This window comes from Larus michahellis, chromosome 7 (genome assembly GCF_964199755.1).
Source record: "Larus michahellis chromosome 7, bLarMic1.1, whole genome shotgun sequence".
NCBI lineage: Eukaryota > Metazoa > Chordata > Aves > Charadriiformes > Laridae > Larus > Larus michahellis.
Genome location: NC_133902.1, coordinates 19,416,530 through 19,442,327, shown reverse-complemented (window position 1 = coordinate 19,442,327; position 25,798 = coordinate 19,416,530).

Genomic DNA, 25,798 nt, shown 5'->3' with positions numbered 1-25,798 from the left:
AATGTTATTAATGAGTTCTGTGGTCACTTGCATGATCGTTGAAAGATGTCTCGGTTCTGTATTCACATTACCTTACACTGATCTTCCAGCGGAATATGTAAATGTAATTTAACGCTTGTCAGGGTTTCTCGTAGGCGCGGAGATTTCGGTGACTGGAATCACCAAGCTGCTTGGGGCAGCATCTCCCACATCCACCATCATTTACTTACTTGGGTCCCATTTCGTAAAAACAAACAATAAGACAAAACCTCCTTTAACGTTAGAGTGTTGGCTTTAAAATCTATTTGTAACTTTATTTCTTTCAAAACTGTGCATGCTTTCTGTGTATATTTACATTGCCTTAATTCTGACTGTCAAATACAGGTCTTTCAGCTGACTTGCTGGTGGTCTGATGACCACCGAGTACGTAAATCCCTAGTGCGCTCTTCAGCGTTGACTGTGCGGTTGAAATTTTAGGATCTAGTTGGTGTCAGATCGTCTGTTTTATCTTGTGCTGGGTCAGATTTTGGACAGAGCTGCTCTGTAATAACCAGACGTAGGAGCTGATGCGCCAGGAGCATATGGCCTTCTACCAATGGTCCTGGAAAACTGAGACCTAACAATTAGTGCCTGAGCTCAGGTGATAATTGGAACACAAATATAACGATGCCAATTTCCACTCTTTTATTTGCATACCCAGCAGAAAGTCACCACAGGCAGGTAGTTCAAGCATTTCTCAGGAAACTTTCTATTGTTCGCTGAAGAGGGCATTAAAGTACAGGTTGATGTGGTTGAGGTGATGCTAATTCCATGTGTTACATCGCAGTTTGTGCACTGTGTGTCTGTCTGGAGTCACTGCTACTTACCCCAGGATAAATCTCCCAGTCAAGAAAATGCCTTCAGCTGGAGTCCTAATATCTGTAGGCTGTGATTTTTAACATGAACACCCCAACAATTCATGTGAGAAACAAACCACAGGCTACTTTTTTTTACAGAAGTTAACACATTTTTAAATGATCATAACTGACTTGCACTTTTCGTATCTATGTAGCTGTTCACACCACTGCAGAAGTGAAAGCAACGTTCACCCAAATGTGAGATACGTATCAAAGCTCTTCTAATTACTGTAGACAGCTAAACCACAATGTGAAGACACTATCCTATGAACAGTTGGCCTCTCATGTTTTGTTTTCTCCCTCGTGTAAAGCATCTTACAGAGTTGGCAGTTCTGCAGGGCCTGAACTTGATCTTAATGAGAGGAGAAGCAGTAAGACTTTAAATGACGGGCTCGTATCAGTCATGACAGCAAAACGTGCAGATGTTCTTTGTTAAGAGCAGAGTAATTAAATTGTTTTTCTTGTATCAAGTACGAGGAAAAAAATCTGCTGTACTTTAAGCCTTTTCCATACCATGTTATCAATAGCTGAAGTCAGTTATTTTGGTATATGGGCTATTTAGCAGATGGCTTATTGTGAGATATACCTCCCTAAAGATATTTTTGACACGTTTGCAAACTTTGTGGCATACCAGTCATCTATTACACCTGTATTAATTGTTCAGGAGAATATACTTGCAGCTTAGCATTTAAAAAAAATGATGCTTGATGATCAAGAGAGGTTTGGTTCCTGAGTAGGCTGGCATAGGTCTGCGTTCAGTGGGATGTGGTGTAAAGAAACTGGATGTGAGGAAAGACTGCAATTAATCTCATTCCTTATAAACCCGTGACGCGAGGCTATCCTTAGCAGAAGTGGCAGCGTCGGTGGGGCTTTGCGTGGAAGACTGGCTGCCACGCGTACTGAGCAGGAACAAACCAGCAAGCCCAGAAACTCAGGCTGCCAGATGGTATCTCTGAAAACCTGACTGGCAAATGGCTCTTCTTGCAAGCACAGGGTCCGCGTGAATTCAAATACCAACATCCAGTGAGGAAAATGGAGCACGGAGAAACCTTGGGAGTGCAGGGCAGTATTTTTTCAGTGTACAAGTTTAATACGGTTTTATTTCCCAGTAGCTTTGGTAGCGATCTATTCAGTTAGTTGTCTGCTTCGTTTGGAAGTACTGGGTTTGCAATTGACTTTGAATTGGCAACAGCACACGAGCCTTTTTCTCTCCCCTTGGTGCCGTCCCGCTGCCCATCTGCATGGCTTGGGGGCCCTTACGGGGCTTGTCATCGCTGGGGCGTCTCTAGGCAGAGCTTGCATTCTTTCTGCAGGTACCTTTCCTCCCTCCTTGCCAAGACATTTTTGTGGAGAGTACCAGACAGTCTAGAAATTCAGGTTTGTTTCAAGAACAGAGCTTCCTCAAGAGGGAGACTGTCTGACATACTAAGATCTACGTTCAAAGTCAGCTAAATGTTATGAATTTGGGCTGGGCACATTGATAAATGATTTTGGAAAGTTACAGTTTGACTTGGGTTAAGGTGATATTCATATGAACAGGTATTTATTGTACAAACATCTATAAATCTTAGAATGGCTGTTGTCACCTTAGAAAAAGTCTGATTTAATTTTAGAAACGTGCCTTTTCTTTTACGCGTATGTGCACTGGAAAAGAGACTGCCACTGTTTGCATCTTCTCTAGAGTCAAACCATTTGGATGATTTGCAATACAGGAATTTAAATTCAACACTTTTCCATATTTCAGAAGTTATGATTTGTGTGGTGGCACCATTAACATGCATTTTGGTGTTAAGAAGAAAAATGAAGTTATGATCCATGAAAAACATCAATATTTCAGTATTTGAAATTGAACTCTTTCTGAGAAGAAATCCAAGGTTATGGAATGCCCTGTGGAAGAAAAAATAGTCTGAAGTGGATGTCTTGCAGGCTGACTCCAGGGTGTTTCATCGGTAGGCAGGGCACCGAGGAACTCGGTGGGAAAGCTCAGAAGAAACAACTAAAAATCCATCAAGGATTTTCCTGGCTTTCACCAGAACTTTGCTGAATGGAGATTGCTTCCATGGGATGTTTAGATTTTGAGAAGCTGGGAGCAAATTAAAAAGTATAGTTTCCTCAGCAGATGTGAGAATTCATTGGTGAAGGAGAGGCCTTCTCCTGCCTCTCAGTGCTCAGCTCTTGGCGCGTGCGGAACAGCCGATGGTGATTCCTCCCAGCGCTGTGTTGGTAGCACTAGGGGAATCACTTATTATGCGCGCGATGTTCATCTTGCTGCTGCCTCCTCCTTATCTCTGCTTTGTCTTTTGTGTCTTGTCATAATCTGAAACCGGGAGCTCTTGAGGCAGGTGCTTTCTTACAGCACCTTGCAGACTGGCCTACCTGGTAGTCCTCGGGCCACCCACGGCCTGCCATGCAGAAACAGAGCAGCAGAGATGGCAGCCTGGACTAGTTTTTCTTCCTGTTTAAGCAGAACTCGATTACAAATACCTTCTTTAGTCTGGGGAGTCGCCTATTCCCTTTTGTGCTTGTTCCACATGAGAAATATGTAAGCAATACGTAACTTTAAAGTATTAGGTAGCCGTTTCACAATGTAATACCAAGGCAAACTGCAAAGGCTCTGCATGAATCTAAACTGCTTGGTTGAATTACTGTAGCTTTGAACTGCAAATACAAAGCAATCTTTCTGGCCAGATTATTTAATAAGTAATGGTTTAGATAATGTAAATGTATGTATTAGCATCTGTTGCCGCACTAAAAATTTATACACAGTTTTAGCTTTGGGAGCCAACGGTTCTGGAAACTTATTATTACCATGCTTCATAATAGCTGTCACTAACGCTATATACCAAAACGCAGTCCTGAGAGGAGCAGTAAGCCTCGCGTGGGGGAAGACTGCAATTATGTTTCATGAAAGATTTGAGTGTTTGGGAATTGGTACCGAGTCGGGGGAGCTTCCGGTAATGTGACTTAGGGAGCTGCTCAACTGTATTGATGTTCTGCCGCACACGGTGGCTGTAATGAAGACTTCTTGCCTGCTCTCTGAAGACTAGGCACAAAAAATAGAGTCAAACCAGGTTTAGGATATGGCATGCCCTGGGAGGTAATCTGTGGATAATTACCCTAATTTCAGCCGAGGTTAAGGAACGTATTTGGAGCTTAGCTGGTTGCTTTGGTATCCGCTCTGTTAGAAAGACCATTTGAAAATGCAATTTCTGAGACTTTCAACAGTATGTATTTGTGTGTGTGCACGGTGCCTATTTCCATAACATACCAGGATAATGTTCTCTGTGCTGTTGTGGTGAAAATCTCATCTCTATTTAACAAGCTCCCCTGCTGATTACTGCTGGTCCTGAAATCAGATAATAAGTTGGGTGAAAGCTGAATATTGTTATTTAAAAAGAAGGGGTGATACAAGAAGAAGACAATTCCTCAGATTGGGGAAAAAAACAAAACAAAAGAAACAGTTACATTGTCTTTGGTTATGTGTAGCATGTAGTCAAGCACTTTCTAAAAGCATTCACATAATAAATCGTTCAGAAGCTCATCATCTTCCTGCTTCTGTGATGAAACATCACAAAATGGGGTAAGTAATTAAAGGAACGGTCAGCTTCAGAATAACACTCTCATTTGCTTCTGTGGCCACGGTTCAATTGACATAAATTGTATGGATTGCGCTTGCAAAGGGTTTCGGTTGTACACCTTTTTTTACCTGACCATGAGGCTTTAACTATTCACTGTTAGAATATCCTAACGATTTTTCTATTAACTTCCTTTAATCCTTTTGCTCAGAGGGAGGGAGGAATAATACTGTTTATTTTCCTAGTTTCAGCTGGGATAGAGTTAGCTTTTTTTCCTAATAGCTGCTGTGTTTTGGATTTGGTGTGAGGAGAACCTTGAGGAATGTTAATAACACATTGGTTTAGTTGTTGCTGGGTAATGTTTATATTAGTCAAGGACTTTTTCAGCTTCCCGTGGAAGCTGAGAGGGAGCATAGACAGGACAAGCTGGTCAGTATATAAATGGGGGTTGGCCAGGGTAGCACTTTATTTTGTATATTCTTTTCCGATTATTGTTATTATTATTGTTATTTTCCTCTTCTGTTACTGTTCTATTAAACTGTCTTTATCTCAACCCATGAGGTTTTGGTGGGTTGGGGTTTTTTTGGTGTGTTTTTTTTTTTTTTTTCTCCCTTTCCCGTCCTTTTCTCCCTCTTCTCCCTACCCTGCCGGGACAGGGGGACAGTGAGCGAGTGGATGCCTGGTCACAGTTGCTGTCTGGGGTTAAGCCACAACAGTCACTGAAGGAACGCACCTGGTTATGTATCAATGCTGCTTGAGAAAACCCTTCCAAAGAGAGAATCCAAATTAAACTTTGATTCCACTTCCAATCTCTAGAGCTTTGGGGAAAGCAGCAAGACTGAGTCTTCGTCTCGAGTGCTGTACGTAAACAACAAGCAGGAACAGAAGGAATTGCTTACGATTACTTTAGTCATTACGTTGGCGCTTTGACCAGCAGTTGTTGGTCCCTACTTGGAAGTTTCCTTATACTAGCGTGCTCTCCTGCTCCGACTAACTGGTTTCATGGTATTAAGTCCCATTGCAATGTTTACTTGCCTATATCTGCCAAACACATGTGTTTTTCCCTGATGGGAGGAGCGTGTGGGTGAGATTTGCTAATCTGAATGAATAGTTATGCGTTCCAGTTTATTTAAGCTACTCTTTAACGTGTAATGACATGATTTTGTTTTGACAGATGAATGTTGTTTCTCTAGATCTGCAGTGACATTGCTCCATTTTGACTTTGCGCTGTCAGCTCGGTACATTTATCCTGACACTGTTGTATTTCATCTTGATACCATATTCTTGATTTGACATTGCAATGCCACCTCCATAAATTTATATTGACATTCTTAACTCATTTTCTTGGTATTTTTCAAAGTGAATGAAAGCCTGACACAGTTAGAATCGGGAGCAATATAAAGGCAAAATTGTGGAGATGTATCATAGAGAAATGAAAAGGGCAGAGATGGTGCTCAGTGGGGAGAAACCAGGTGTGCAAGATGCATGGATGGTGCTTACAAGGAGCAACATGACATTCTGGTAGGGGCCATCTTAGAGAAATAAATGTATTGTACTGGCACGTTGCCAGCATAGCCTTAACTTTTTCAGCTCCTTTGCAAAGACTCTAAATGAAATTTGGACAGTCGCACCATAGAACACGCTCTGTTGTCATACACTGTCACTGTTCAGGATCACATATCACGTAATCGTTGTCTTAGCACTGCATAATTAGGGGAGCAATTGTTTCTCCTTGATATCATTAGTGACTTCGAGCTTCATATCGACACCCAGGTTCCAGCACGCGATAGCCGAACAGACAGACACCACCATCCTTCCTCTTCTGGGTTTCTTAGTGGCTGTCTGTTGAGACAGCCTGTCTGCTGCTCGGGTAGGACAGAAAGCAGCAGGGTGTTGCATGTGTGCAAAAAGGTATCATTGCGATTTTTACGGGAATATTTACTATAGGGGCTGTATGCCCTTCAGTATATCCCCTCTCTCTCTGCTGCTCAGTGCATCCCGGCTGCGTTACGGTGGTGGTGCGGGTAGCTCTGTAGAAGTGTGCTCATTGTAAGGCTGCAAAAGACTGATTTGAACGTCTCATCTGTCCCATGTATTTTGAGGTTTCCTGTGTGGTTTATGCAGCGTCTTCAGGTCCCCAGCAGCAGTAGTGGCAGTTACACAGGAAAGTCTATATGCTGTTTTATTATCTTCAGTGTTTAGAAAGACTTAGGTTGGTTAACAAGAAAATAATGTTTTTAACTCCGTGTACATTGTCTGGTGCACTATTGCCTGCACCATGTGTTTTTATTGTCAAAGTTTTTCAAACTTTTCCGTAAAATATAGGAAATAATCTATCCATATCGTGGATATATTGTCAACCTTAAAATTGTTCAGTTAAAAGCAATCTTTTTTCTTTCCTTAAGAAACAAAGAATGTTGTAATAATTTAATGCCTCAGACTTTTTTTTTAATCAAATATGTTGCCAAGCTATTTTTTTTTTCTCCAAATTTGAGCACGCTTCATCTAAATGTGAAAATAGAGGCAAAGTTAATGACACCCTTATATCTCCATTTTGCCATCATCATAAAATCCTGAATCCTACTCCAGATGATTAGTAAATAAGATGAAGTAATTTAGCTGAGAGAATTGACTAGCTACAGTGCATGAACTGTAATTGTGACATTAATGTCAAATAGAGTCAGTCATTTCCAGTTATATTCTGCTCTTGAGCATGAAGTATTTTTTCCTCTGAAACTCATAAGAGCTGTGTGCATGCAAATAACAGGAACCCAGGTCTTGAGGTCCTAGCCAACGAAATATATTTTGGCCTGTGAACTGGGAAAAAGAATATTCATGCGTTGCCCTTACCCTTTTCTATGAAAGGATTTCATAATATAAGTCGTGAAGGAGATCTCTGTTGTTGGAGGTCAAAATCTGAGCACTTAAAAGGAGAAACATTTTTCACCATTAAGACAACCAAGCACTGGGACAGGCTGCCTAGAGAAGCTGTCAGTCTCTGTCCTTGGAAGTTTTCAAGACCCAACTGGATTAAGACTTGAGTAGTTAGATTGCAGATGTGGTAATGTCATAGGTCAAAGGCATTATAACTTTCTGAGATTTTTTTTTCCTTTTCCGTTTGTATAAGGCAATAAAGGTCCTGTTCCTGACTCCATGTTGATCTCACCAACCCAACGGAGTTATCACTGAGCGGTCAGCAATTGCAGAGTGGAGAAATGTATGAGAAATTTCAAAACTGTCAGTTTACTGTGTCGTTTCTTTGTAATAAGGTGGCTAGTCTGCATCGGGAAGCAACAGGTTAAATAGAGCATGAGATACCGGTGAGAATAGGCTCGTCTCATCCAGTGTTTTCTGATGTCTTCCTGGTATTCCATGCTGGAAAGCTGCACCTAGACTTTGACATCTAGTTAGTAATTTATGTTGTCTGTATTCTTAAAACTAAAACACTTTGAATTTTTTGATGCAGTTGGAAAAGAGGAAAACGAAGACCAGTGCGTTTTTCGTAAGAACTTTCTGGTCAAGAGTACAGAGCTCGCTGAAACTACAAAAGGGAAGTTGGAGGGGAGGAGACAGGAGAGCCGAATTACTCCCATGCGTCCCAATCTGTACAATTAAAGGGATATATTTGTAGTGCCTGCCAGAATCTGTGAGATCTCAATGGACTAAAAGTGAGGAGGGGCCAAAAAGTTCTTTAGATTAGCATAATATGTAAACTTTAGTATTTAGCGTGGGCACTACAGTTTAGATTTTAAACTTTGCTGAAATGCTTTTTCAGTGGTTTGTTGCTGGTCTTCAGCCACTTGCAGGAGGGTGAGCAAAATGATAACCTGACAGTTAAGGTGATTTTTATTTACTTTTTTTTTTTTTCATTTGCAGACTTAGAATTTCTCAGCAACTTCAGCTTGCTGTTCCAATATACTTACTACATCTATTAATAACGGGCGTTTCTCTTTCCCACCTGCCTGTCTCTTCTTTTAGAGAGGCGACTTGTTTAATTGTGCAGTGTTTTTGATTTACCTCCTCATAATTCTTGTTTAGTTACTGGGCCACGTGTGTTGGTATTATACCTCATTGATTATATTTTGAAAGTGAAATCTTTGCAGCCGTCAAGAAATAGGCTAGCCCACAAAATTCTGATTGATCACCTCCATGAGGGGCTGTGGCTTTTAAATTGGTAAGTAGTGCTTTTACCAGCAGCACAACCTCAAAGACACCAGTTTTATTAAAACCTCTGGATTAGGTTCCCAATTACCTGGAGTTCCAGTTTCAATTAGACTCAACTTGGAAGAAATTACTGGCCTGCTGCAAAGGTCTTTGAAACAAAAGAAAATGAGAAATTGCTTGTTTTCCAGCAGGCCTCTAAACAAATTGCACTTTGTGTTTCAAGTGGTCAGGGATGAGCTGGGTCGCAGCCAGGCTGGGCTCGCTCTGCGGCTAATACTGCTTAGTGGCAGTGGAAGGGGAAAATTTAAAATATCCCACAACCTTCTGGATGTCTGTAAGTTAAGTCCCCTGTAGAGGGTTTCTGTAATCGTTGTTTAGTGCAGAACTGCAGGAGAACTCGGTACAGAAGATATTAATGTGGAAAAAGCTGATACTGCCAGATCTATGGGGAGCCATACGGATACTGCCGTTGGCAACCTGCCAACTGTGTCCACAGATGCCTCTAAATATATAATTTTATATTTTTTTTTTTGCTGTAGGGTTGCTATTGAAAATCTCCAAATGTAGCAGAGCTATTGTACCAGATTTGCATACCTGATACACTGCTAGTCCCCAAAAGCACCACTTGTTCCGTCACTAAGCCAAGAGGTGCACCGTGCTTCACGTTTCCCAGCATTTCCATTCGTATACTAGTGTGTATTTAAAAGTAATATTTTTTTTTTCCTACTGTTTACCATAAGATAGCATCTGAAATTGCCTGGCTTTATGCTGTACTTAAACCAGAAGACATCTGTAGTAACTGTTTGATAATGATCATAAAACTTTGACTGCAAAGCTGCTTAGAATATAGGAAGAATAAAATGGAATTTTTAAAGAAGAGAGGTGAAGGGGGAAAAGCAGGGGAAAACATGTACAATGAAAGATTAATTAACATACAAATTTATTAAAATATAAATATTCAATTCTCAACATTGAGAAACCATGAAAAACATTGGACTATTTTGCTGAAAATGACCGGTAACGTTGTAGGCCCTAATTCTGCAATCACATTTATGAGAACGTTCCTTCCTTTTGAAGCCATTGGGCCTTAACTTTGGTGCAATGTTTGTCTTTACAGATCGTTTTGCCAGTAGTCGAGTGTCAGGAGTGTGTAATAGCATCAATTTTGAGCAGAACTATCCACTAATCAATAATAAAATCTGCTTTAAAAAAAATCCCTGGCAGAGTCTAGCTGTTTCCCATATATGTTAGTAATTTATTGTTAAATGGAGCTTTGTATTTTAACAAAAAAATTCCCAAATCATTGAAATTAAGAAAGCCAGAAGGTTTCTTTATAAAGTCCACGATAGCTTTCAAGTAGGATAATTGTAGTATGTCATTTGATTTATTAATTTTGTAGCTTCCCTGTGGTTTCACTGTATTTCTTTGCAGATCTATAGTGTGTGTTTGGGCAGAGGAGGGAAAGGCTCAGGTGGCTATCTGAGTTTTAGTAAGAGATGGAAGTAATTTGATCTGAACACGCTTGATCACTTAATACCCAAAGCATTATGGAATTATCCCTTTTTCATAGTGATACATTATCATTTCCGCCTCATACAGTTGAAATGCGAAGGGAATGTCTTTGCCGCCTATTAAAAGGAAAACCGAGTCTGTAACAATGCAATATTCAGACAAGTCTTGTGACTCCTGTTCTTACAGGGATAAGGAAAAAAACCTTTGCCTATTCACACGTAACACAGTGCATGCCCTTCTTTACTCTGGTTCTACAATCAGTAGGTCTTTGCACGGTCGTCTATACAAACCAGCAAAACAGTGATACAGTCATACACATACATGATTTTTTTTTTTGCTTCTGTCAACACAATTCATGATTTTTCAGGAAAAATAACATGTATTAACATTTTCACTTGATTACTGTGGTGTAGTCTTTCTGAAGGCCAGCACTCTACTGCTCTTCACGCGTCTCTGCCTGCTGCACAACTGCACGAGGGACGTATTCTGGAGGTTTGAAAGATGAGTAACTACTGCTGATTGCTCCAATGGACTTTAAAGAGAGAGAAGGAGAGAGGTAGTGCTTAAATGCCCTATTCCCCTATGTTTTTGGAACCAACTGCTTTAGCGAGTGACTTTAGTAGTAGTCTCAGAGGAAAATCCTGCTGGAACCAAAGGCAGGCAGCACTTAACTGATTTTAAATATAAAGTACTACTGCTAAAATAAAAAAAGAAAGACATAACATCTTGTAGATTCTCAGCAGTTTTTTATTTTAAGTGAAGAGTCTGCAGATAGTGGAGAAAAACAGGATGCTGGAGAGAAAACAGACTTGGCTTGACGTGAATGAAACCTTTTCAAGTTGGAAACAAACACCCAGGAGCTGCTGCGCTTAGTCTGCGTGTTCCAGCAACACCTCGCTAATCCTCTCGCGTTATAATTACCCCATAGAAAATGTGCCTCTTTCTTCCTGCTGTTTGACAAAGGTTTAACAGCAGGATGTTGTACCAAGGGCTCATATTCCAGTTGACTTTATTGACTTGATGGAGTGTTCTATATTACGTTTACTATAGAACTATGTTACAGCACAAATGTTGTGAAACAAATTACAGTGGTCAAAATAAACGAACGGATCAATGAAGCAGATTAACTAGCATGCCCCAGTTGTTTTCTACTGCTCTAGTCATGCAAAACAACTGTAAATACAGTGTAAACAGCCACAAAGACCTCAATTATTCTCCTACTTGTTCTTGCAGATTAGGATGCTCTTACAATTCTGAGCACAACTGATGAGGTTCGTTTACACCACTGCAAATCTACAGCTTCTGGTTTTTGATTAAAGTTTTATGTATCGAGATACTCATCACTCCTATTAAACGTCGCTGTTTGTGTAACTCATAATAGAGTTGATCTCTATCTGTTAGTGAAATGGGAGAAATATCTGAGGTTTTTTTTAGATGGTTGTTCTTGCAGCATATAAAAACCTGTATATTGGCTAACAGCAAGTCTTCCAAGATGCTAATTTAATATATTTTTTTAAAAGATAATGGCAAGAGAAATTGCCTACTACCAAGTAAGCAAAGTGAGATAGAAATGGTGTATCTTTCAATACCAATGTGAATTTTGATTCATTTTAGAATCAGTAATAGACACTTTTCACTGAATTGCCCCAGAACAAATTATCGCTAACTCTGTGGGTTTCAGTTTGTAGTTACAAGCAATCCGTTCTTTGAAAACTTGTCTGTCCTTAAATTTTATTGGGCATCCCACTGGTGGGAGGGAATTGCAGTAGTGCACTAATATGGGTATTACAATATTATTTTCACGCTGACTAGCACCTTACTTCATAAGCAGGATTATTGAGTTTTAAGGGGCTGCTCTTCAAGAAAGTTTGTAGGTACCTTGGTGAGGATGCGGTCTGGCCTAATGGGGTTTAGGGGTTTTTGCCCAGTCAATGTGCTTTAGGGGTTTTTGCTGCATTGCTTTTGACTGTCTTCTCTCTGTGCATCTTATCACCGGATGACCTCCTCTTCTCATACCTGGTCAGGTACTGTTTTTATGCAGATGATTTGCAAATCTGTTTGTCAGCCCACGGTTTGTTTGCCTCTGTTCAAGCGTGCATTCCATCTAGCGTCTTCAGCATTTCTGGCTTGACAGCTTGCTGATAACAAAGGTACAGCAGAGCTCTGTATCTCCCCCTACAGAACTCTCTTGTGTCCCTCTCCCACCCTCATCATAGTACCGTCCGCAGTCAGTTGATGGGTGTTATCTGGACACTTTCACTTATGAATTCTCCTGCTTTAATGTCACCGTTATCTCTGCCATCGTGTGCAATGTGTGTCCCTGGTGTCATTTTTTCCTCTCTTCGACCTTCTGTTTAGATTCTTTCTAGCTCTTACTATCTTCGGCTGTGGACAAAAAGGCATCCTGTATTTTCAAAAGTTACACTTTCATTATTTTAATTGCCTTCCTTACCGTCAGCCTTTTTAGTCTACTCCGTTCTAGCCGCTCCTGCTGGGATCATCTTTATCTGAGACAGTTCAGCTCCCTGGAATAGAGTTTATGCACTTGTTCCAAGTTATCAGTGAATGGTTTCGAGCTCTTTTCATATATAAAGCTATTGAGACATCTCTTGCGTAGCTAGAAGTCTGCCTTAATTTCCTCTAATTTTCTAGGATGTTTTCCGAACTATTCTGTTCTCAGTATTTCTTTCTTTGTGCTTTTGTGCTTTCTCAAATACCCCTGCTCTGCTCTCTCCCTTCAAATTTAATTTCTTAATCTGTGGCTCTGAGACTTTTTCACATATCCTTGCATAAATATCTCTTTTTGTTTGCCATCTGTGCAGTATTTGTCTAATCTTTTTAATAAGATAAGGCCAAGAACTTAGTTTTTACTCTGTTCTTTTATTGTGAGTTTTTATGCTATTAAGACGCTGCAGATATTTAAACCATTATCGGTAATACTTCATAGGTTTTCTTTTCTCCACAAATGCACTTTAATGGGTTTTAGGCATAATTGTGAAGATGAAAATTATAATATACTATATGCAAAATACACTTGCTGAAATTAAATCGCCTGATCTGTGAATGGGAAGCAATGGCAAACCTCCTCAGGTTGCCTCTTCAGTCGACAGCCAGTGGCCTCTCCCTCGGCAAACTGGCGAGATCATTTCAGAAGAAGAAAGCCTAGTTAATTCTGATTTTTTAAAAGTTAACTTTCTGCCCTTTGGAGGCTGCATTGGTGGCACGTTTTCATTTGCACAGAGAAGGCACTATGGGGAGTATGTGGAAGATGTATTTCGTTTTCGTCTGGGAGAGCAGAATGGTGGTATCATTCTTCAGCCGAACAGCTTTGCTCTAAAGCAGTACCAGTCAGCTTGCTGTGTCTTTCACCAATCCACTGCAGGCTGTGCGGCTCCTTCACATTTGTTTTAAATAACAAGATCTCATTAATAAAATTAATGTTGATCGTCTTGCTTTCTTTGTCTAACATGATCTGCACATCATAGTAAGTGACCTGAGTCCTTCTTAATGATGAACTTTTGCTGAAAGTTTGCCATTTTTGCTTAATTATCTCCACAACCTACTGACAGAAAGATGTATGTTTTGGGTCTTATAACAGACCTTGGGGTTTTCCAGTAGGGCACTTAATTCAGATGGTGCCTTTTCTATTTGTGAGAAGAAAGGAGAGCTCAGAAACTGGCAAAGTGTTTTGTTTTTTTTTTTAAATATAACTATAATACAACAAATGAACCCAAAACAGATTGGCATTGTAATATAGAAGCTTACACTCATTTTTCACAAATCAAATGAGAATAAGTAAATTTGCATTAACTATAATGCCCGGACTAGCAGCACAGCTATTTTAAATTCAGAATAAGAGAGAGAAAGCAGATATTCATATCTAAGTGTTAGGGTAAGAACGTTTCCAGGTGGAAAGTGGAAATTAATGGAGCTGTGACAATTCACGGCAGCTCATATATTTGTGTTTCTACTTTGTTTTCCTGCACCGCTCAGTGAAGGGAATTAAGGTTGTATTCTGTTTCTTTTCTCCAGCTTGATAGCACTTCTACTTAAATTTTGTGAATGTGATTTCATAGAATCTATTACTATTAGCCCGAAAATAGCTTTTTATTTTATTTTATTTTATGGGCTTGTTATATTTTAGGCCTAGTTCTCCTTCTCTTGTATGTGTAAGTAATGCTGTTTGTTTCTTTAGAAAGTAAAATAAAAATAAATGTAGTAACTCCTGAATGAATTGAAGCACTGAAAAACTGTATGATGAGGAACTCCTACGGAGATCCTCCTCATTCCATAGGTGTGTCTGGGAATATAAACTGTATGGCTTGACTTGGTCGCTGGTATACCAGGCTATGACACAGCATCCCGTAAAGATGTGAGATATTCAAGAGACTCATCGCGTTGCTTGAATTGAGAGACAAGAGCGAAGAAACAGTCTGCTGAGAATATTAAAAATGATGATTTTTGTGATTTATCGTATTAAAAAGTGCTTGCCATTTAGCAATTCTTGGGAAATCGTTACTGGTTAAAGACTACTGGCTGGAGGTGGTAAACCGACTAACCTTTTTTCCCCCAATAAGTAATCCCAAGAGTGTGAATTTATACAGGTTTTCACTTTTAGGCTTGCACTTACCAGTGACCCCATGGTGAGGTTCTTTTTCCTAACAATAGAAATCCTTTTTATCAGTTAATTAGCTACTAGCAGAAAACAACCTGTAGTATTAAACCTGAGTTTGCTTGTAAAAGTCAACGAAGCAGCTGTTCTCTCTTTTTTTTTTTAATATAAATGAATGAAGAAACTAATGTATTTATGATAAAAAAAAAAATTCCCTTGTCCATTTCCTTATATTAGGTTTGTACTTGTTTTGTTACGAACAGAACAGAGAAAAATGAGATTACACAGCAAGAAGAATGTATTATCTTGGTTATTATATTTGCTTTTTTAAAAACAGAACAGCGTTAGACATTTGGGTAAGAACTTGGCCAATTAAAGATGGCCTTAGAAATGGACACAAGTAAGAAGCTATAAAAAAATTAACCAGGTTTCCTTAGAATTACTAAGGTCCTTTCATTACCAAGGTGAAGTTTGAAAAGACAGGGAGAGATGCAGAAAGCCTGAATGCATCATATTCGCAACCTCCTCTTTGTTTTCCTTTTCTGCTGAGGCTAATAAGACTGTCAGATTGATGTAAAACTTCTTGCTAGTTAAATTACAGCGCGTACATTTACATTAGTATAAAGAGTTGAAAACGAAAAATAACCTATTGCAGAGAATGTGAAATTTGTTTTATTTTTACAACTGGCTTCCTTACAAACTTTGTTAGAAGTTTTCGTCGCTGTTTGGGGAAAAAGTAGTACATGCTGTGTGAAAAATTAAGAGGCTTCAAAATAAAGAAACGGGGAACACTTCTACCTTTCCTGTTACAATATCTAAGAATATAGAAATCACTTTCAGGAAAAAACGTATTGCTGTAAAGACCAGGCATAGTTTCTTGGGTTGGGTTTTCTTTGAAGGAAGCCTGGAATGCGGGATTCCAAGAATTCTGAAAAATGAGAACAAATTCCTTTTTGTTACATAAGGAAACAAAATATTTCTTGTTCTTGCAATTACTTACTTGTGTGAGTAAAGGCTAGCGGCATAATCAATAATATAGCCCCCTTTCCGTCCAAATAAAGCAATTTTATTGTAAGATTTACTTGTATCTTTTTTATTCTGTCAACTTTGTGGATAGTTGTTAAATGAGCTATAAGCTAAATTGCTAAGCACGGCTTTTAAGAATCAGCATTCATTTAACGAAAGTTCGCATGCAAATGAGTTGTAAAACCTGTATCCCTTTCCATGATCAAGTGGGAATGTATGAGCCTCAGCTATTTCAGGGGGAAAAATGGAAAGCAAATGTGTAGCTTGGATGGATCTTAAATTTATTAGTATTTAGAACTAAAGAAAAGATGCTCGTTTTGTCTCCTTATTGTTTCCTCAGGAAAATTCCATCTGAAAACATGCATTTTAGCCTGAATGAATAATTTCAGGGCTTCTGTTTGGGTGAAAAATAGTTTTTCAAGGTGGATACCCAAAATGTTTGCTAATGAGAATTATGCATGTAGTGTTAAACAGAGCTCCCCATGCCCAACTATGCATCTGGGCTTTTTTTTTTTTTTAAAAAAAAAAAGACCCTTCAGAGACTGCTTTTAAAATTATGTGTTCTTTACAAATTAGGAAATGAGATTAATGTCACCTCTTTGTGTTTATCCCTTAGGGTGCACTTGTATAACCCTGCTCTTACTTTTACCAAACTGCCTACTGCAAGACGCCTCATGAAGTTGCGAGCGTGGCAGCCGCGGCTGCGCGTCACGTCCTTAAAACAGCTGGGCTGGGCTTCTCTGCTTCTCCACGCTGCTGTGAGAGAGTCAAACTCTTTGGGACGTGTTTGTAGGAGCTGTTGTCGGTTGGAAAGCACAGGTGAATAGTCATAAAGGACATTCTGGCGTTTAGGCATCAGCGGCTGTAGTTTTCAAGAGCTTCTGGGTTCTTTTGTGTATTGAGTGGGCATTTGGTTTGGGGTAACTTCATTCTCCCTCATTTTTTGGGGGGTGTTTTTTCTTCTTTGATTTGATCACGTTACAGTTGTTACAAATGTACTGTTCTTGAGTTTCCAGGGAGTGAAAAACACATTTTCTATTTATGAAGCCGTGTTGGATAAACTGCACCAACCGATAACGTGTCTCGGTGCGTAGCTGGTGGTCCTGCTCCCTGAGGACACAGACATATGTCGTTACTATGTAATGTGCTCACGGCCAATGGATCTTTTTAATTTTTATAGTCTAAGATGGTATCTCCAGGCGCCAGACTGCTGTGGGATCGAAGAACTTGGAGTTGCTGGTGTAATTAGTTCAGATGACACAGCATGTTGAGGTCTGGCTGCATGCACACGTGAGAAATAGTGGATTGGGAAATGATTATGAAAAGTTAATACTTTGAAACCGGAAGGGCAGTAATAGGGTGTCGTGAACAATGTTAATCCATAAAACTTCCTTGATCTCACAATACAGCATTTACTATTTTAAATGTTTTATGCAATATAATTTTTAAACTTCAGACTTCTAACATCAAAAATGAATTACAGTAATGCAGATTACACAATTTAAAACAATGAATTTTAATCCTCCTTTGTCATAAAGACCCCTTAAAACTTTCCATCCACTTGGCAGTTCCTGTAGAATTTATGTCTATCGGGGTTGCTGAGTAGCACATACGAATTGCTTTTTCTTGTGACTTTATATATATATATATATATTTATGTATATATATAAAGGCTCCTTAGTACTAGTCTGTTGGTTCCCTTGGCTTCACCGACCACAAGAAAAAATAACTTGTCTAACAGATGGAGCAGCACATGACTTATGCTCTTCTGTTAGCCTGTAAGGCTAAAATTACAGCATCTTGTGGGCTTCAACCAGAATGTGCATATATGAAATAAACTGCAACAGCGGTGGTAAAAAAAGTTTTTTTCTCTACAGAAACATAGAGATCAAAAAGATTGCATTAAGTAGAGGAGAAACAGAAATGTATTACAGGAAAAATTCCATAGGTAACATGTTTTTCTTACTTTTTTTTTTTTTTTTTTTTGTTACACACAGATGGCTTAAAAAGTGTGCCACCCAATAATCGGATACTGCTGGGAAGAAGGAATCCTTGTCCAGTTGACAGCATAATTGAAGGTCCTTCAGTGAAATAAGGTATCTTTGAAGTGACTATCTTGTTAACTTCTCACTTAGCACATCAAAGTAAGGAAAGGATGCCTTTATTTCTTGTAAATGCAAATTACGGCTCTTGATTGTGTGAAGCCCTGCTTCAAAACCTTGCAGATGTCCCAGCTGATTTTGATGGTGAATGTTTTGTCGTTGGTAATACAGGAATAGCTTTCCGTTTTTAATGGAAGTGTTGTACTTTGGTGATCCTACTGCAGCAAATTGCATATGGAAATTGATTTCTCACTGGATCTTCCTTTTATGGTGTTTATGTATTCACCTTGAAAAGTACTAAACAAAAACTTAAGTGTTTTTCTACTTTATCGTAATACCAAGATCACAGAGTGAATGTTGCAGACAATTTAATGTTCAAAATGTCCGGTTTTCTGTTGTTTTTCTCTAAGACAGTATTAAATTTTCCCAGTGACACTTAAAATAGTTGTACGATAAATTGCAGTATCTTAGTTAAATGATATTTATAGACTCCCTTGGCATTTTAGTTAGCTTTACGTGTTGTGTCAGGTACACGTTGATCTTTTTTTCTTGCTGTTTTTAGTACTATGGCTGTTGTTATGGAAGTCTGATGCTTAGCATGGCTTGGAGAAAGGCAAAGAATAGTATGTGTTTTGTAACTGTTATTTATTGCAACGACTAGATTATAGCATCATACATGTATGCAATATTCCTCTTACGAGGATGTTACAAACCTCATCATCAAGCTTCCTGAAAATCTAAGGGAAGGCTTGACTTCTTGGAAAGCAGCGTTATCTGTCTCCAAATGATGGGTAGCTTGATGGGGTGAGTAGAGTAAACAAGCTGGAACGGTGCCCAAATGTTGTAAAGGATGGCCTGGTTTGTTAGCCCAGTAGTCCATTCCGCAGTACAGATGGCTGCAGTGACTCCACTGGAAGCCTTTCCTTTGTTGGAAATGGATGAGCCTCCAGGATTCTACTCTGCTATAAAGTGACATGTATACTACATCCCAATGAATCTTTATGTCCAAAGAAATGGAGGAATTGGAGGAACCTTTGATCCTTTTCCTTTGGAATCTTCTTGTCTTGGGAGGGGGCTTCATAACTGGAAGCAGCTCTCTCAACACTGCAGATGTCAATGCCTGTGTTGAAGATGTGGCTTGTACAGGAGAAGTGTTGTCTGTGCACTGCACAGTCTGGGGAGAGGCAGAGAGAGAAGGGAGCAGACGTTTCCTAACACTGCAGAAAGCCGAAGCACTAAAGAAACTGGGAAAAGCAAACAAACAAAACCTCTGACGTGTAATAACTGTGAGGGGATAATTAGTCTTGTTACCTGAATAGCAAAGGGTCATCAATGTATGACTCTCCAGGTGCAACAAATGATGTCTTTTGTTCCCACCCATGGTGGAGGAATGCCAACGTAACAGCCCGTCAGCTGAGCAGAAAGTTCTCTTAGCCAAGGAGATTTTCAGTGAACCACACAATATTTACACGGGTGGTAAGATCACTTGGCTTTCAAGTGGCAGTAGAAAACATCAAAACCTATCCCGCTTTTCCACAGAGACTGATGAATGAGCTCTGTAGTCAATGACACAATCACAATTATTTTCTGTATGGAGTACAATAGCGCTGCAGCGCATACCTCTGAGCTCCGCCGTTCCACACAACTCCCCGTGGTGGCAGGGCCATTAATGCACTGCACGTGCATACTGGGGCCTACACAGCATCAAATGGCTCAAGTTCCTTATCTCAGAGTGATTAGTCATATTCTGAAGGGATAATTTAATTGTTTAATTGCCCATAGCTGGATGCTGAAATGATTCTATTCGTTTGTCTGCCGTCTTGGAAAGCTTGGCTGAACTTGCCTAGTTCTGGGTATGATCTGCTGTGGAGTGCGCGAGTGCAGATGTAGCAGTTGATTTCTGGGCTTCTTCCATCTCCTTGCCAGCACTGACAGCTCTGGCTTTCAGAGAAGAGTTGAATTTATTTGCCAAAGATCTAAAACGTTAAAGGAAAGAATTGAAGATCTTAAGAAAAGAACTTTGCCCCTGTATTTTTCTTTACTGAGTGAATGCTCTGCTTTGAATTTAAATTTTATGACAAGAAGGTGGCACCAATCCTAACACTGGTGCCAACAGACAACAAATACACCCAATGCTAACAAAGATGAATTGCAGCCTGAATGTAAGATCTAGTTTTTCCCTCCCCGTATTTCTGACCGATCTGCTTCGCTTAGTGAAGACGGTCACTAATCTAGTGTCTTACAAAAATTCGTTATCTTTCGTTTGAGCTCAGTCTTCATACCACTTCATCCAGATACTGTGATGGAAATTCAGCTAACTGGCCGAATTTATTTCTTTTATGCTAAGAAAGAACATGAACTGATAGTAGCGTGGAACCTCTGCAGCAAGTTGTAAAGTGCGTATGAAATTAGAAAATAAAATCTGTGCTCAGGCCCCAGAATGATGGCTTCAGTCTCTTAGGCTTTGTGGTGTTTATTGCACTGTTGATTTCGGATCCTGAAATGGAAAATCCAAAAACCAGTGAAGAAAGAAATCCAGAACTTTTAATATCCCAGGTTTAGATTTCTGTCTTGTTATCCCTAGAAGTATATTGTATATACACTTCTAGCTACCTTTTCTGAGTTTTCAGGAAGGCATGCTTAATGAATCTTTCCATCAGTTAAAACAGTGGCAAAATAAACTGGTTTAATATTATAATTTCGTATTCCATACAGTTACTGTAGAGCTAGGGGCCATGGGAAGAATATACAGCAGCAGTAGTCGATAAAAAGCATTCACTGACTCCCATCAGTCAGTGCTTCAGTGCTGGCTTAGGCAGGTAGAACAAGTTACCAAAGTGATCAGCGACAGTTTCCAGGGAACTTTTATGATGAATATATGCTAACTCTCACTTTTATGTAGTCATGTAACCCAGTGTTCAGAGACACTTAAAGATACAAACTAATTCCTTGCCTGACGATGCATTTTCATCATCTTTCTGGATGTGCTGTTACTCAGCCGTGAATTTGCAACTGAAGCTCTCGAAAATAGTGCAGGAGGGAATGGCATGGGGCAGGGGAGCTAGAGAAAAACCTGATGTGAGCGAGGGGTAAAACAACAACAAAACCTGAAGACGCATTGTCAAGATAGAAATTCTGTCCTGGGGTAAATAACCCCACGCATCGGTACAGTCTGGAAGCCAGCTTAGCTGCAGCCTTGCTGGAAAAGACATAGCTGAGTATGAGCCAGCCACCTGCAGTCATCACAGGGAAGGAAAGCAGCATACTGGGCTATACTGGGAGGACAGTGGCCAGCAGATACAAGGGAAGCGGTTGTCCTCCCTTCACTTTGTCCTGGTGAGGCCAGACTTGAAAAACTATATCCAGTTTTGTGCCCCTCATGTCCAAATGGGTTTTGAGAAACCAGAGAGCGTCTATCAGGTGCTACCAAAAATGAGTAGGGTCATAGGGCACACAACCTAGGAAGAGAGGTTGAGGGACCTGGTCTTATTTAGTTGTCCACAAAGAGGAGACCGAAGGGGAACTTCAGTTGACCTACAGCTACTCTTAAGGGGGTTACAAAGATGATGGAGCCAAACTCTTTCTGATAGTGGCAGGTGATAAAATGGGCCTGTGGTCGCAAGACGTAGCTTAGGAGGTGCAGGCTGGACATTAGAAGACACTGTGTCTCCAGGATGATAGTGCAGCCCACAAACAGGTACCCAGAGAGGTGACAGAAAACCAGTTCTTGGAGATTTTCAAGAGCTGGCTAGAGAAAGCCACGGCTGATTTGATCTAGTGTTGGTGGTAGTCCTGCCTCAAGCAGGAGCCTGGACTAGAGACCTCTGTTCCTACCTTTCTGTGATTCTAAGAAAAAAAACCTGAAGCAATCTATTTTATTACTTAGCAACTGCTGAAATTGAACAAAGTGTATATAGAAGGAAAAACCTTAGTAAGGATCATCAGAAAAACAAGGCAAAGAACATGTTTCTTCAGTGTGTATCGCTCCCAAAGAAAGCTTTGCAAATTGCTAATAACGGCATCAGCATACAACTCCTTCATTTGCATTTGTACTTCAATTAATTTTGTAATTTAATTTTTGCAGTTCTGAATATTTCAGTGTATCTCTGTGAAGGGAAAAATCCTTTTTAAGGGACACAGCTATCTGGGCTTCCTGTAAGTTTCTGCAAATACAACTGCTATCGGTAGTTCTACTTTTGTTATTACTTCTCTATACATGTGTTTGAAGCAGCACCATCGTCAGTCTAATTTCTCAGCGTTTGCATCATCTGATTTGCGATGTAGTAGTCAAAGCCAAGAGTGTCAGTGGCAAGCAGTTAGTATTTTCTGGTGTAATTTCTTGAGCTTTCGTACAAGTTGCTGAGCAGCTTTTGGGTATTCTTGGGGAAGGAAAAGAAGCGTTGAAGACACTTCAGTTTTATTATCGCTTTCATTCTAGGGTTGAAAGATAAGTAGTTGCTAGATAAGAATCACTGATGGTAAACAGTTTGTTCACGTGTGTTCATATAGTTGTGCGTTGTTTGTAAACCACCCCAGAGTTTGTGCTGTCATGCCACATGCATGGAACTCGGATATCCTCAGGAGGTTTGGTCTTCCTTTGACAGCCTGATTATCCCGAGGCAGTAGAGAAATAAGTGAAGGGCAAAGCTTACTCGTTGTTGGTAACTTGTTAGTTGATGAGCAAGTAGCTGCTGTGTTGGAACAACCTAAACTCAGGTTCAACTTGGTAGAGCACTTTAGCTGCAAGCATGTTAAGAAAACATCAAGACAAAACATCACTAGCTCTTTTTTTTTAGTATGAAAATCACTAGGGTGCAGGTTTTTACACCAAAACGCACTCTAAATACAAACTCATGCTAGATGTATAGCACATGAGCTCTATGTACCTGTGCTATATGTACTATACATGCTTAGATTCTTTTTCTGTTATATACTTATTTGCCTGTGTTCCTCCCCTAAAAGGAAGGCAGAGCCAGGTGTCCCCTCGTGCTGCAAACAGCTGCTGCTGTGCTGTGTCCTTCCACCAGCCCCAACCACGCTCACCAGCTTGGCTGTGACTTGTTCCAGGGTAGAGGCCTTCTGTCATGGAGTTGGACTGGATCAACTGCTGTTTCATTAGTAAATTCCATTTTATGTCATTCTGTCTTGTTGCCTGGATTATACACAGAGTCCTTCACCCGGTTCGGCCTCCTCAATCACAGACATCTTAGGAAAAAAATAATTTTTCCTTGCTATTTGTTAACTTCTCTGCTGCCTGATAAATGACTGCCCCTTGGTGGCCTAAGCGCCGCTTTAAACAGCGAAGGTCCCAAATGCAAACGGGTTCTGTGTTGCTCTGTCCTTTCCGCTTGCTTTTTACCACTCTGGAGCTTGTTTACTCTTCATGAATTATGTGACGTGGTGAGACATGCCATTTTTTTATTTTAAAAGATAAGCTGTAGTACAGATGAGGATACTCTTTAACTGCAGGAAGACAAAGCCAGTGGTTTTCAGTGCCTATGTCTATATTAGTAACTTGTGGGACACTTCCCCCCCCTGCCCCTTGTTGGCAATAAGACAAATAACAGGAAAACTCCGTGCTGCTTTGTTTGAGTTTGCCTCTAACGTACTCTTCCCTTGCGTTCTCCAAGGGTCTGTTTTCCCCTCTGATACTCTCCTCTATTTGAGGATTCTGTTTGGGCTAGCATCTCTCCCAACACAGATCAATAATTTAATTTCAACTTTTAAAATGCTTTTAGTATAATCACAGTTTCCAGTGTTGTCAGAATTAAAATAAGTTTCAAAAGTCAAGGGAGAAAAGCTGTTTTTTTTCTCTAACGCCGAAGATCCTAAAATGCGACTTTGAAACTAATGATTACATGTTGGTGTCAAATTGCCAACTGTGTTCCTTGCTCCTCTGCGAGACTCTTGCAAGGACAGATGGGTATGGCTAACAAGAAGATTAAAAGAGTTAAAGGGATCTTCTGTTCTAAGTTCTGGAAATGGATGTAGAAAATAACAGCCTTTAAAAGACGGAAACTCAAAAGTTCATTTAAATTAACAAACCTTGGAGAAATACCGTCTGCCAAAAGTAATGAGAAGGGTTCTTTTAACACTTAATCAAAAAAGGTTGTTGACCTGTAAAAGAAACCATGGCAGCTGCAACCATTTGGAGATTTTTAAAAGGATATCAATGAAGATCAGTGCAGAACAGGCTTCCTCTAGTCTTGCGAAAGAATTTTTTCACCCAGGGTTTTCGATTACTTTTTCTATCATTAAGAATATATGTAGTTTACATTCGTATTGTGCCCCTGAAAATGGCAGAATAGAAACATCGCATTTCCTGAAACTTACTGAAAAAGCCAAAATGCTATACATAGTTAGAAAAGAAGGGAAAAAAAAAAAAATATCTGTGTAAAAGGTGTCTACACCCACAGGCGTTCCTTGGCATGAACGCCAGGACCCAAAGGAGTTGATAGAAACTGAGAACCATTATGGGACGTGAAAAGGGGCTGGGATTTTAAGCAGTAATGTCTTTCTTTTCAAGTAAAGCAGTGGGCAAAGTAGAAGACTAAATCAGATGCTTTGGGTGTTAGTGTTGTTGCAGCCTGTACGTTGGGGAAAGAGCCAGACTCTTGGGAGAGAGACAACTGTAATAATACCCCTCTGTAAAAGGGAAAACATCACTGAGAAGCAAAAAAAAAAAGGGTGGGTGGGTGGGGGAGAAAGGGCAAGAATTAAGACTGCAGTTGCGGGGGGAGAGGTGTCACACAGGTGTGTGCTGGGTGTGCACATGTGATTTTTAGGATGAGCACCACGTAAAGCACTGCTCACCTGAATGACCGCACTGAAGAAGATTGTAAAGGCTTTGATCTTTGATCAAAGCTAATTTTTTTTCCATTCTCTTCTAGAGTGTTTCTTTCGGTTGCAGGTTTTGAACAAGGGTCCATTTGCTGCAACATGTAGCAATTGGTATGCCTCGCAGTGTCTGATGAAGCATTCCTTCAGCAGCGTGAAAGCTGTAGAGTGGCATTGGTGTTTGTATAATCCAGTTGAGGAGATCCAGCTCCTGTTTGTATGGAAGCTAAGGACTCATTCCAAGAATGCAGTTCCTCCGCCTAGAATAGTTTTGTTACTACCTGCACCTAGCCATTCAGGAGAAATACGACGATAGCATTACTATTACTATATTACTACTATACTAGCAATAGTTGTAACTATTGCTTATAGTATATAAGGAAATTATTAGTTGACTTATTGAGGACTGATTTTTGGCAGGTCCTGTAGATATTGTTTATTCTCCTCGTCTGTATGAGAAAGGAACAAAGCAGATGTCTGTCATCTCCAAAAGCTTACCCTGATTTTTTATGTGCCATTTTATGCTCATTTGTAAACTGAGCTAGCAAGTGGGTGAATTGGTGGCAGCTAAGTGACAGTCAAGTTATTGCCCTTTCCATCCCCTTCAGTTTATACTTCTTCATGGGAAAAGCAGTGCAGCGGAATTTGGTCTTGAGAATTAAAATTATATACATACAGGACGGGAGATATGAAATTGCAAACTGGGGGTGTTAATTTATCTTGTGAGCTGCACAAAGTCAGTGATACTGGGGCCAAAAATGGGGTTCTTGACGCAATAATTAACATGTCATTATCAGGATTGATTTCCAACACTATCTGTGCTTTTTAATGAGAAGAGCTGGTGAAGGGAAAGGTGAAGGTGGGTTAAATATTAATTTTAGTATATGTTGCAGTACAAACTGTACAAAGGTTTTTATACCTAGAAATAAATTATTGTGATTATTATTATTTAAAACCTAAAGGAACAAAATTGAGTGGTGGGTTGTTTTTTTTTGCTGTTCAAATACATAGCAAACTGTAGTTCTTCCTGAAAGTTTATACAGTTTATCTAACTAAAATCTGTCTGACATTATCACTAAGAAATCTAGAATATTC